Consider the following 14493-nt stretch of genomic DNA (forward strand, 5'->3'; position numbering starts at 1 on the left):
TTTTAAATTTCTTCAAATTTGTTTAGGGTTTAGCTTTATTATCCCTTTTCATTATGGACTTATCTACTTATTCACCAATTTTTCATCCTGTACAATGCAGTTCATAGGTGGTTCCTTTTAACTTAACATTACGTATATAATAATCTCCACCACTCTCCCCCTATTCGGCTTTCCGTTGCTATGCAACTCGTTTTGAAATTTTTAATATTTAGGCTTAGTTTCTCTATTCGGTGTTATAGTCGCAAGCCAGATTTCCCGCACGGTACTGACGAGTCCCAAATAGGACGAAACCGGTCTACCGTTGGATTTTAATTTTTTTTTATTTTTTTTATTTTTTTTTTATTTAATTATTCACTCGAAGATCTATTTGGTCCGAGTTTCGCGTTTTTTTGTTTCCGTATAATTTTGAAGCTAACTGAGGGGTTATTACAAAACTGTACAACAGACGCCAAAGAATATTGCTTTCATGATAAGTGAATGAACTACTCCAAATAATTTAACAGTTTATATTGCACAAGTCTGGATTTTCAAGATACTAATTTACTATCTCGAGTGGTTTTTGTTTGTAAAAGGTCGGCACTGGATTTAAAAACGATTGTAATTTGGAGTTTTCACAGTTCACTATAAGTTCATTTTCACAATCATCAATATTTAGTTCTAAAAGAAAGTTTAGAGATATTGGCTCTCCCAGATTTTCTTTATCGAAAACTCTGGCGGGAATTCACGAAAAAGATCCGTTTTGATCATAGTGGTTTGACGCGTCAACGCTCGTGTTGTTGCGGCACTGAGATTTTGTCCATTGTTTGAAAATTCAAAAGAGTTTTCCTCGGTGTTGAAAATGTGACGAAAAAATAGGAAACCATCTGATTTCCATTTAGGGTGGTATAATGGGAGGCTTAAGAAGGGGCACTTCCAGATCGGTAAATTTAGTAAACTTGAAAGATTAGAGGGCTTAGTCAGAACAATTGGTAGTGATTTCCAAAAGGTAAAAAGACTTTGATAGTAGCTCGGTAAGTTGTCCAGTAATGGGATATAATCCTTAAGACTAAGAATTGAAAAGTCAATATTCATGTTATTTGTTGATTTCAAATAATGTATTAGGAACTCGAGTTCAATAGTATGACCTCTAGATTCTAATGATTTTTTTATTTTGGTAAAGGCAAATTTCTTCCATTGAATGTTTAAGTTCAGTAGACCGAAACCTCCTTTATTTTATTTTATTTTATTTTATTTTTTTATTTTTTTTTTAGGTTTAAGCCACTCCGCAGAACGAAGGGCGTTTATTTAAAAAACAAGAAAAAAAAATACAATCAATAAAAGAACAATAAAAACTTATTTACATATTTACAAGGTCACCACCTAAATCAGAGAACGAAATTTAAATTTACTTTGGGTCCATTTTCCTTAATTAAACCTGAGGCCAAAATTGTTGGGTATAAGGAGACACTATATTTCTTGAAACACTCTCTCTCCATTTCAATAAATTTACATAAGCGTTTGTTGAAATCTGTTTCAATTAAATGTGAGCTATTTCCTGCACCATTGTTCATTTTTATATTATAAGAAAAATAGATAGCGAGCTTACTTAATGCTAGCAGATTCCGGGTGATATTGGAAAAAGGGCCTGGGCTTACACTATACATCCAATATTTAATTTTATCCATTTTAAATTTTTTTTCGTATTTACAAATAAAAACTCTAATTTTTCTAAGAAGCCTATAGTAATAGGGCATTCTAGAAACATGTGCTTTAAATTACCACTGGCATATTGGCAAAAGGGACATTCCGGTTTCAGGTTATACAGTTTAGAGGCCAAATACGGGGAAATTACGAAACTATACAAGAGTCGCCATAATATATTGCTTTCGTGGCCTGTAAAGGAACTATTCCATATAAAATTACAGTTTATTTTTTCTAAATCTATGTTTCCCGTTATATCACTTATTAAATTATACGGTTTTTCGATATGTGACTCAGGTACCGGATTTATAAATGTTTGCAATTTTGAATTTACAGTGTCCACTAAAACGTTCGCATTGTTTTCACTGAAATTTAGTTCTAGCCGGATGTTGATATTTATAGGCGTTCCGAAGTTCTCAATTTTAAAAAATTCCGGCGGGAATTCACGTGCAAGGTCAGCTCTGATTAATTCTGCCTGTCGGGTTAACGCTCTTGTTGTCGCGGCGCTGATGTTTCTGCCCTCCTCGGAAAACTCGAACTCGTGTTTTTCGGTATTAAATATGTCTCCGAAAAAACGGAAACCTTCCGACTTCCATTTCGGGTGGTACAGGGTGAGGCTGAGAAAGGGACATCTCCAAATTGGATATTTTAGTAGTGACGATAGATTCGGTGGCTTTAATAAGGTAATTGGCAGTGATTTCCAGAAGTAGAACAGGTTTTGATAATATATTGATAAATGGTCTAAATTTAAGTCTAAATTTTTAGGCTGATTACGGTAAAGTCTAAGTTCATAGTGTTTGCCGATTTTAGATGGTATAGTGCGAATTCAATTTCGATAGTGTGGCCTTTGTTCGTTATATAATTTTTAAATTTTATGAAAGCAAATTTCTTCCATTGAGTATTGAGGGTTTGTAGTCCAAAACCCCCTTCGCACGTTTTTAGCGTTGCGACTTTCCCTGTACACCAATGTTTTTTCTCCTTGGACCATATGACTTCGAGACATTTCCCCCGTAACGATTCTACTTGAGCGCTCGTTATTTCCACATGAGGTAGTAAGAAGTTAAACTTGCTCTGGATTGTGTTACAGATTTGGGCTCTAGCTTTATAAGATAATTGAGGAGCTATGCGCTTAATGTTTTCTAGGGACGTGTATACCTCTTTGGTGGTTTTCTCCACGGATTCCCTCAATATGTTTTTACCTGGTGTAAATGTTAAGCCAAGGATTTTAATTTTTTTACTGCTCCAGGTAATTCCTAAGGGGGCGTCTTTGCGCCCTTTCCACGATCCGAGCCATAGCCCGCTACTCTTCTCCAGATTAAAATTTGCATTGCTAACCTTCCCGTATTGTATACACTCTGTTTTAATTATTTTGAACGCGTCCTCGGTGGTAGGGAAGTTAACGACATCGTCGGCAAACGACTGAACGATAAGTGGTCTGGACAAAAAGGGCAAGTTCACAGAGTGCGCTTCCAGTTTTTTTCTTAAATGAGCCAAGAATGGTTCTAGCGACAAATTAAAAAGTTACGAAGACAAGGGGTCACCTTGTCTTATGCCTTTCTTGATTTTAAATTTGGATGTTATAACGTTGTTTACTTTAACTCTCGCCTCCGCTGCCAGGTAAGTCTTCTTTATGAAGTTTGAAATAATCGGCCCAAAGCCTATATGGTCCAAGATTTTAAAAAGGTAATTGTGATTAACTCGGTCAAATGCTTTCACTTGATCCAGGGTTACTATAGCCAGAGGAAGGTTGTGCTCTTCGAAGTAGTCGATGACGTCGCGAACAATCGCAATATTGGACCTTATGCTACGACCAGGGATGCTAGAGGACTGATCTTCATCTATGATGTTACCAATTACCTTACGAATTCGGTTCCCTAGGGCCTTCGCTAAAATTTTGTAATCCCCATTTAAGAGTGAGATGGGTCGCGAATTTTTTAAAAGTCTTGGATCGCCTTGTTTAAAAATTAAAATTATAGTCGCAATAGAGAAGGAGCTTGGGATTGAGTCTAAACGTAATACCGACGAAAACACTTGAAAGAGTACCCCTCCAATTACTGGCCAAAAGTGCTGGTAAAATTCGTTGGTCAAGCCGTCGATACCTGGTGACTTGTGTTTTGGTAGATTTTTAACGACTTCATCGAGTTCTTTTTTACAAAAATCTGACTCGCATGTCAACCTTTCATCATGTGAGAGACTTGGTAATGATTTGTGGTACTGGTCTTCTGGGTCGACTTGTTCGTAGCTAAAAAGGTTTTCGTAAAATTTTCTTACTTCTATTAGGACTTCTCTGTTATTACTTGTCTCCGTACCATCTCCCTTTAAGACACGAGTTATCTTGTTTATCCCCTTGAAGCTCTCCTCTAAAGCGAGGCGCTCCGAGGGGTACTTCGAAGCTAGGGAGAAATCAACTTTGGCTCTTGTAAATATCCCTTCCGCCTTTTTATCTTCTAGTTGTTTCAACTTTTCTACCAATTTTTCTTTTTCTTTTTCAGGGACGGATGCCTCATCGGACAACTTGGCCTGAATCTGGATGATTTCATCGGACATTTTCTTTGTAGACCGATAAGTATAATCTTTGCATAAAGCTTTCAACGTATATTTCACTTTTTCCCACCAGGGGAGTAGATCTGTATTTTCTTCCGGCAGTGTTTTTAATTGGTTTTCCCAAAAATATGTAAATATATCTTGAAACGTTGTATCTTTTAGCAAAGAATTGTTGAAGCACCAATTGTTGCTATGAGGAGTGTTTCTAACTATACCGTCTAGATTTAATTCAAGAAAAATTGGTAGGTGGTCGGAATTTGTTCCGCCCTGATAGCAATAAATTTTATTTACCAGGGGAAATATAGTCGGAGATACGTAGTAGCGATCAAGACGAGCTCTTTTACCAAAATCTGAACTGTTTGTCCATGTGAAGTCACGGCCATACGGATTTAAGGTTCTATAGACGTCTTTCAAATCAAATAGCCCAATTAATTCATTTAGTTTATTGCCAACTGAAAGTCTTTGTTCCTTTGTATTATACCGGTCCAGTTTAGGATCCAAGGTACAATTAAAATCTCCTACTATTATAATATTGGTAATGCTACATTTTTGGATGTCATCACATATGGTTTCTAAGATGCTTATGGCGAGCTTGTTTTCCTGTGGGGCATAATAATTGTATATGCCTATACGTAAGTTTGAGTCTTTAAAGAGAATGTCGTTGCGTTGTAAATATCCTTTTACGACCGTGGTAACTTTAAAATCAATATCATTCTTCAAGTAATACGATACACTAATTCCGGTGGCGACTCCCGCTTGGTGGTTGGACAATCCATTATAATGTAATAAAAACGGATTTAAAAAATTATTTATCTGTGGTGAATCTGTTATGAATGTTTCTTGTAAAAGACAGAGGGAAGCCCTTGCCATTTTTAGTAAATTTACTTCTTTAATGAATTGAAAGGGGGAGTTTAACCCCCTGGTGTTGTGAGATGCTAAGACTAAAGACATACAAAGGAGGCGAAAAAGAAATCCGCTCTACTATGTTTTTTTTAAAGTTTTGTATCAATTTATCAATGCGTATAAACTCTTTTTCGTCTTCTACCGTTTTCTTGTGATTCTCGAGTTGTGAAATCACACTTGGGATATCGGTCGTAAACCGCGTCATTGTGAATTTTTTGGGTTTTTTTTTTTCGTTTAGTCTGTTCTAGGTAGACTAAAAATCTATCTTCACTTAGCGCTGTGCAAATCCGTTTCGCGCCTGCTTCGCTCTCGCTAATACTATCTTCCGAGTCATCAGTTAATTTTAAAAACGATTTTTTTTCTCCGCGCTTCTTCGGGGTCGATTGTCTATTTTCCGGAATCTTTTTAGAGTCGTAAGACTCCGTTGGCCTCTCGTTAGATGTGGAGCCAATTTTCGGAACGCTATTTCCTGCTGTCATATGTTTTAAAGACTCAAAAGCCCCTCGTGCCATAGACACGGCGCTATTTAAAGCCGACATATTTGGAATGTTTTTTACTGGAGATTTGTCCATTTCATCTACTGGGTTGTTTTTTGATTTTTTACTTATTTGAATACTAGATTCCTGTAGGCTTGGAAAATCTTCTGGGGAAAAGTCGCTGCCGTTATCGTTATCAACTGTGTTTGCGTATGTACGTTTTTTATTAAAGTTTTCTGAATTAGCGCTTTTTTGGCGCGTATCGGATTCTAGGATTGGCTCATTTTGTTGGTTGCCACTTTTCATGGTGTCGGTTTCTATCTCAACTACCTCTTTCTCAACTACTTTAGGCTTATCGTAACATCTGTCGGCAGTATGACCCCATTTTCCACAGCGCTCACAATTACTAGTGCCTTTTTCGAGAAATAAAACTATACTGTCGTCATGATGGCGCATATTTATGCTTCTAGGTAAATCGGTCTTTAAAATCATGTAAACTATTCGTTTGAAATTATACAATTTTACTAGGTCAGGGTCTTCTTCATTGTTTACATCTATGTAAATTACGTTTGATGTCACCTTGCCATATTTTGATAGTCTATTTAGTATTACATCGTTTGGCACTTCCGGTGGGCAGTTAGATACAGTTATTTTTTCTGATGGACGTTTCCTTCTCTCACATTTAACCAATTCCCCTTCGTATTCAAAGCCGTCAACACATAGTTGGTCAGCCATTTCAGTGGTAGCGACATAAGCGCATATTCTTTGTTTTGGTATTCTAGATATATAGTAGGTATTACCTTTACCGATGACTTGGTTTATAGCTTTTGCATAGGTTTTGGCAGCTACCTGAGGGGTTGCCTGAAAAACTATGGCCTGTTCCCTCGTCACCGCTGGTGGTGGGGTTCGTTCTTTCTTCTTCGGGCGGTCGGGCGGATCCTTCCCGGAGTGAGCGGCACCAAGATCGTCAAATTCTCGGTCGGACATCGCAGAAACAAAATTTAGCCTTAGCTTGGCAAAAAAAACACTAGAGATCACGGAGCGAAAATGGAGACGTCTTCACCCTGCAAGTGCCAGCGTACTGACGAGTCCCAAATAGGACGAAACCGGTCTACCGTTGGATTTTCTGGCTATTTTATTTATTTTATTTTATTTTATTTTATTTTATTTTTTTTTTATTTTTTTCAGTTTAAGCTTACTCACTTTGGAGTAAGCGTTTATTTAAAAAAAAACCTTTTTAAAATTTACAAAGCATGAAATAAAAACAATTAACAAAAGGCAACAAACAACATTTTCAACAACTTTTTCCTAACTCTAAAATTTACAGTTTAAGAAGGTGACGCCATTTTCTTCTTTAACTAAACCACTGGATATAAAATCTGGGTAGAGCGATATGTTATATTTTTTGAAACATTCCTATTCCATGTCTGAGAATTTCAATAAACGCGATACAAAGTGATTTTCAATAAGGCTTAAACAGTCATCTGTACAATTATTCATTTTTTTGTGATAACTAAAATAAATAGAAAGCTTACATATACCGAAAATTATTTTAGTAATGCTAGTAAATGGTTTAACACTTGGTCTATAAATCCAGTAATTTACTTCATTTAATTTAAAATCCTTATCGTAGTTTCTGATTAAAATTTCTATTTTGTTTAAAAAGGTAAAAATTATTGGACATTTAAAAAACATATGTTTAGTATAGCCTACAGTATAATTACAGAAGGGGCACTCTGGTTTTAATCCGTATAATTTTGAAGCTAACTGAGGGGTTATTACAAAACTGTACAACAGACGCCAAAGAATATTGCTTTCATGATAAGTGAATGAACTACTCCAAATAATTTAACAGTTTATATTGCACAAGTCTGGATTTTCAAGATACTCATTTACTATCTCGAGTGGTTTTTGTTTGTAAAAGGTCAGCACTGGATTTAAAAACGATTGTAATTTGGAGTTTTCACAGTTCACTATAAGTTCATTTTCACAATCATCAATATTTAGTTCTAAAAGAAAGTTTAGAGATATTGGCTCTCCCAGATTTTCTTTATCGAAAAACTCTGGCGGGAATTCACGAAAAAGATCCGTTTTGATCATAGTGGTTTGACGCGTCAAAGCTCGTGTTGTTGCGGCACTGAGATTTTGTCCATTGTTTGAAAATTCAAAAGAGTTTTCCTCGGTGTTGAAAATGTGAGGAAAAAATAGGAAACCATCTGATTTCCATTTAGGGTGGTATAATGGGAGGCTTAAGAAGGGGCACTTCCAGATCGGTAAATTTAGTAAACTTGAAAGATTAGAGGGCTTAGTCAGAACAATTGGTAGTGATTTCCAAAAGGTAAAAAGACTTTGATAGTAGCTCGGTAAGTTGTCCAGTAATGGGATATAATCCTTAAGACTAAGAATTGAAAAGTCAATATTCATGTTATTTGTTGATTTCAAATAATGTATTAGGAACTCGAGTTCAATAGTATGACCTCTAGATTCTAATGATTTTTTTATTTTGGTAAAGGCAAATTTCTTCCATTGAATGTTTAAGTTCAGTAGACCGAAACCTCCTTCGAATGTTCTTAGAGTTGTGAACTTGGCCTTACACCAGTGCTTATTTTCATTTTGCCAGATAACTTCTAAGCATTTTTTTTGAACCGACTCTGATAAATCATTAGGTATTTCCATGTGAGGTAGCAAATAATTAATTTTACTTTGAATACTGTTACATAATTGAGCTCTTGCTTTGTACGATAAGTTTTTTACGATGCGTTTAGCGTTTTCTAACGATATATAGATGTCACTGGAAATTTTTTTTAAAGATTCGCACCAGAAATCTTTACCTATTGAAAAAACTAAGCCGAGAATTTTAATTTTCTTGCTGCTCCATGAGATCCCCAGAGGAGAGTCGGTTCTGCCCTTCCATTTACCAAGCCAGAGGCCGCTGCTCTTTTCTAGATTGAAACTAGCATTGCTAGCTCTTCCGTATCTTAGACATTCCGTTTTAATAATACTAAATCCATTTTCTGCTGTCACGAAATTACTAGAGTCGTCAGCGAAAGATTGAAGAACTAGCGGTTTTGACAGGAACGGTAAATTTACTGATTCTTTTTGTAATTTGTCTCGGAGATGACATAAAAAAGGCTCCAACGATAGATTAAAGAGATAGGATGACAGGGGGTCGCCTTGTCTTATACCTTTTGAAATTTTAAATTTTGAGGTTATGACATTGTTTAATTTTACTCTTGCTTCGGCAGTTGAATAGGTTTTTTTTACGAAGTTAGAGATTAATAAGCCGAGCCCAGTGTGATCTAATATTTTATACAGGTAATTATGGTTTACTCTATCGAACGCTTTCACCTGATCCAGGGAAACTATAGCCAGAGGAGAGTTATGTTTTTCAAAATATTGTATTACATCTCTAACTATTGCTATGTTAGAAGAAATATTTCGACCTGGAATGCTAGACGTTTGATCTTCATTTATTAAGATGCCTATTACTTTACGAATACGGTTCGCTAGAACTTTGGATAGTATTTTATAGTCCGTGTTCAAAAGTGAAATTGGTCGCCAGTTTTGCAATAATTTTGGATCACCTTTCTTAAAGATCAATATAATTGCGGCCATGGTAAAGGAACTTGGTATTTGTGGTAAATTTATTATATTACAAAAAACTTGGAAAAGAACACTGCCCATTAGGGACCAAAATTGTTGGTAAAATTCGTTTGTAATGCCATCTATGCCAGGGGATTTTCGTTTTGAAAGACTTTTTATTACTTCATCGAATTATTTTTGATTTAAGTCGGCATTGCATAATGTACTTTCGTCTTCTGTCAATTTGGGTAAAATTTCATGATAGTTGTCGTTAGCATCAACTGGTTCGTAACAGAAGAGATCCTGGTAAAAGTTTCGTACTTCCGCTATTACTTCTTTATTAGTTGTCACTTCCGAGCCATCACTTCTTAAAACACAATTTATTTTATTTATTCCCTTAAAACTTTCCTCCAACGCGAGGCGCTCTGAAGGATATTTAGACGCCACCGTAAAATCAATTTTTGCTCTGGTGAGTATGCCTTCAGCTTTTTTATTTTCTAGTTCCTCTAATTTTTTTAATAATTCCATTTTCTCATTTTCAGGTATAGGGCTTGCGGCGGATAATTTACTTTGGATCTGGGATACCTCATTGAAACCATTTTTCGTGGAGCGGTAGGTGTAGTCTTTGCATAAGCTTTTAAGTAAGTATTTAGTCTTTTGCCACCAGGGTAGTAATTCTTCACCTTTCTCTTTCAACAATTTTACTCGATTGTTCCAAAAAAAAAAATATCTCGTTAAAAGAATTATCGCGCAATAAAGAGTTATTGAAGCACCAGGTGTCGCTTTTGATGGTATTCCAGTTTCCTACTTTTATCCGCAGTTCTAAGAAGATTGGAATATGGTCAGAACTAGTGCCACCATACGTAGATAATATTTTTTTAACTAGAGGAAATAAATTTGGCGAGAGATAAAATCTATCCAGCCGAGCCCGTCTACCAGGGTCGGCGCTGCAGGTCCAAGTTGTGTCTCGTCTGTATGGGTACATGGTTCTAAAGGCATCTTTTAAATTATATAAGGAAATAATTTCATTGAGCTTTTTTACTACTGCAAAGCGTTGCTCACGAGTATTATAGCGATCCAATTTTGGATTTATGGTGCAATTGAAATCTCCTAAGAGAATTGTATTTGTAAATTTGTTAGTTTGTATGTCATTATGTATGGTTTCAAACAAATTGATTGCCGCGTCATTAGTTTGTGGAATATAACAATTAAAAATGGCGATTTGTAAATTTGTATCTTTAAACTTTAAGTCGGTTCGTTGTAAAAAACCTTCTATAAGCGTAGTTGTTTTAAAAAGTATATCGTTTTTTAAATAAAAAGCGGTTTTTAAACCGGAAGCGATACCGCCCTGGTAGCTAGATACGCCGCTAAAGTTAAAAATATATGGGTTTTGTTTATGTTCAATTAAGGGAGTCTTTGAGAGTTTTGTCTCTTGCCAAAAACAAAACGTGGCATTACGATCGTTCATTAAGTTAATTTCTTGAATCATTTCGAATGGCGAATTTAAACCTCTACTATTATGGGATGCAAATATAACCGACATTAAAAAGGATAAAAGGGAAGAGGTACTAATCTGATGTTTTTAAAGATTTTAATAATTTTCTTAGGCGCCCGTATTCTTTCTTTGTGTCAACTTTACCCATGTAGTTTTCAATTTGTGAGCAAACGCTTTCAATGTTCGTAGTAAAAAACATTTCGGTAAAAACTTTCGGTTTTTTTATCTTGCGTATTTTCTCGATGTAAGTTAAAAATCTCTCTTCGCTTAACGCTGTAGATACCGAGTTTTGACTGGGAATAAATGGTTCTTCGGTTTCCTCATTTTCACTACTACTTATTTCTGAATCTTCCGTTGGGTTTGAGTTTACGCTGAATTTACGTCGCTTTTTGGGGGTGCTACTCCAGTCGTTACGATCTGTCTTATTATCTTTTTTTAATTTATTTTGGCCACTGCTTCCTACTTTATCTTTATTAATTTCACTCGGGATTTTATTTGTTGATGTACAAGGACGTAATTCTGGAAAGTTTTCAGTTGATGTGTTAAAGCTTTCGTCAACGATATTTGCGAAAGTGCGCTTATTTAAATTAGGGTTATTTTCAATTCTAGGTTCAGCCGCTATATTTCCATTGCTTCGAATGGGTTCAATAACATCTTTGGGGGGCGTTTCCACTAACTCTACATTTTCTTCGTTACTATTTGCCTTTTCGTAACAGCGGTCAACGGTGTGACCCCATTTTCCACACCTCTCGCAGTTTTTTGTGCCTTTTTCAATAAAGATAACGAAGCTATATTCATTGTGCCGCATGTTTATGCTTCTAGGTAGGTCGGCTTTTGGTAACATATAGATTATGCGCTTGAAATTAAATAGTTTACCCAACTCTGGGTCCTCTTCATTATTCACATTAATGAAAACTACATCGGATGTTATTTTCCCATATTTAGATAGTCTATTTATAATTAATTCGTTTGGAATCTCGGGTGGGCAATTTGAGATGGTTATTTTTTCAGATGGTCGTTTAAGTCTCTCACAGCTAACTAGTTCGCCTTCAAATTCGAAACCGTCAGTACATAATAAATCGGCCATTTCCGTTGTTGCAACGTAGGCGCATATTCTTTGCTTGGGAATTCTTGAAATGTAAAAAGTGTTACCTTTACCAATGACTTGGTTGATGGCTTTAGCGTATGTCTTGGCAGCTACTTGAGGGACCGCCTGAAAAACTATGGCGTGTTCCCTCGTCACCGCTGGAGGAGTTAGTTTTTCTTTTCTTACTTTATCAGGAGGGTCTTTACCGGAGTTAACAACTCGCGGTTCATCGTTTTGAGACGACGACATAGCCGTTAGGCCTTGCACACTAATTTAATAGTAAAAAACACTAGTATACACGGAGCGAAAAAGGAGACGTCTTCACCCTATGAAAGCCAGCGCTATTTTATTTTATTTTATTTTATTTTATTTTATTTTATTTTATTTTATTTTATTTTATTTTATTTTATTTTATTTTAACCTTCTTTGGTGACTCTTACAAAAGAATGACGGTTTGGACTAAAGAAACGCCTTCAGAAAATTAGAGAAACAAGATGGTGGGCTCGCGAAAAGGCTCTAAATTGGGTCTTTGGAGTAGATGACCCTCTATTTTTTTTGCTGTAATTAGTGCTCTACATTTTATAATTAAATCAAAGAAATTCGATCCAAAATGTACCTCTGAAGCTAGTTCTCTTCTGCACATGCTTTGTGATTTCAAAATAATTTTGACGGCTCATGTGTTCTTGTCAATTTTCGACGAAGCTGGACTAGTCGCAAAATACTTGCAAACCCAGAATTTGGATTTTCTTGCCGGCTGGGATTATGGTTGAGCACCTAAAACACCAAATAACTCACCTGGATTTTATAAAAATTGTTGAAAAGGCTACGAAATTTGCGAATATTTCTAACCTTAACCTTAGCTTCTACGAGTTGCCAGATGACATTTTAGTGGCAAATGAACTTAACGTTCGACGTATTTCACGAAAGAAAAAACCACACGATGAAATATGCGATGATGAGAAGCTTGACAACTCAACTGATCTCTACAGAGTTGAAGTATTTCGCTCAATACAAAATCAGCTTTAAATGAGCTTAACACAGCGTTTCTCAAATAACAAAAAATTAATAACTGACGCACACTACTTGGACCAAGCACGTATATAAGGGGGGGGTTTAGGGGGTTTAAACCCCCCCTTAGGACTCGATTCCTTTCTTACGAAAGGAGCGCAACATTAAATGTATTAAAAAACTTCGTTTGATACACGTGCGGAAATGTCATTGTCACTCGTCCCGAGTCTAGCCAGTACTTAAAATATGCGTTATTGCTAACGAAAAATTTCGCGCTCGCTGCGCTCGCGATTTTATCTGGTTGTGTTATAACCCGTCTCCCCCCCTTAGACTTTCTATATCTACGTGCTTGAATTGGACCATCGATACTTTTCGCAAATACAAGTTTCAGGTGTACCACATGAAGCACTTTCGGAAATTGCGAAGCTATCGAAAATTTATGAAGTTCTTTTGAAAAATGAGCTTCTTTCCTTTAAAAGGCACAATTAATTCTAGAGTTGAAGTGGTCTACGGAGACCACGGTGAAGGTGATTGGGACAGTGATAATAGTTCTGTGGCTGAACTTTCCCTTGAAGAGGAACAGTTATCTGAAACGACCACTTTTAAACTGCAACCTGCGATATTGTACACTGCTTCTACAACATTGGCATGCTCGAAAGGATAATGTGTGGGATGTCTTGTATGCTGCTACCACCTACTTTACAAGTACAATCTACATTCCGCGGCTTACACGAATTTATTTCTAGTGTTCGAATATTTATTAACGTTGTCATTTAGTCAAGTTAGCTGCGAAAGGGCTTTTCTAAGTTGAAACTATTAAAAATAGATTAGGGTCGACTATGAACCAAAGTAATTTAGAAGCATTAATGGTAATGTCAGTTGAAAGAGAAATGGCAAATAACATACCATTTACTAATATTCTCGAATATATTATAAATTCATCACAGCTGATGAGATCACTATTAACAATAAGCTAGGTGTGTTTCTCTTGTTTGTATATTTTTAATAAAATACACGTGCAATTTTGAAATAAAATAATTATGGTACATTTACTGTGCATATTCATATAGTACAATTTGTAGTTGGGTTCTCATGAATGGTGGTATTAGGGGGCTGCAAGACTAATGTTTTAGGGGCCGCGACTAAGAATTGCCCACCAGTCAAAATTCCCGCCAGTCAAAATTCCCGCCAGTCAAAATTCCCGCCAGTCCGCCCCTGTCTGACTTGTACGTACATAGCTATTGGACAGTTTCCTATTTATTGTAGAATTGCTGTCGTCGTTTTTGGTCAAGCTACTCTGTATAGGTACATTGGATTTATTCTTAATTGAAGTTGATACAAAATCTGGTTCAGGAACTTCAGGGATATCTGCATCAAGGGAGAATGGTTTATTATTTTATCAATTCAGTAATTTTATTCACTTGAGTTTACTTACTTGGAAGAGGCACTGAAGACTGTAAAGCTTTGTCGTTACTCGGACTTGGGAAATTAGGAACGATTGGAAGCAACTCTTTTCCTAATGATATTTAGTGCTCTTGAAAAAAATTAATAAGTTACTTATTTAGTTGATTAATTAGTTTCGGAAACCATACCATCATCACTGCTTCCACGCTCAGCATTGAAATTACCGTTGGACGATATTTTGTTATTTCCACTCCTTTTTTTCCTTTTCCTAGGAATACCTTCAGCATCTGCGAAATCTGTAGATGAATTTGCTA

Source organism: Leiobunum rupestre, chromosome 3, assembly GCF_980474605.1.
Source record: "Leiobunum rupestre chromosome 3, qqLeiRupe1.1.hap1, whole genome shotgun sequence".
NCBI lineage: Eukaryota > Metazoa > Arthropoda > Arachnida > Opiliones > Sclerosomatidae > Leiobunum > Leiobunum rupestre.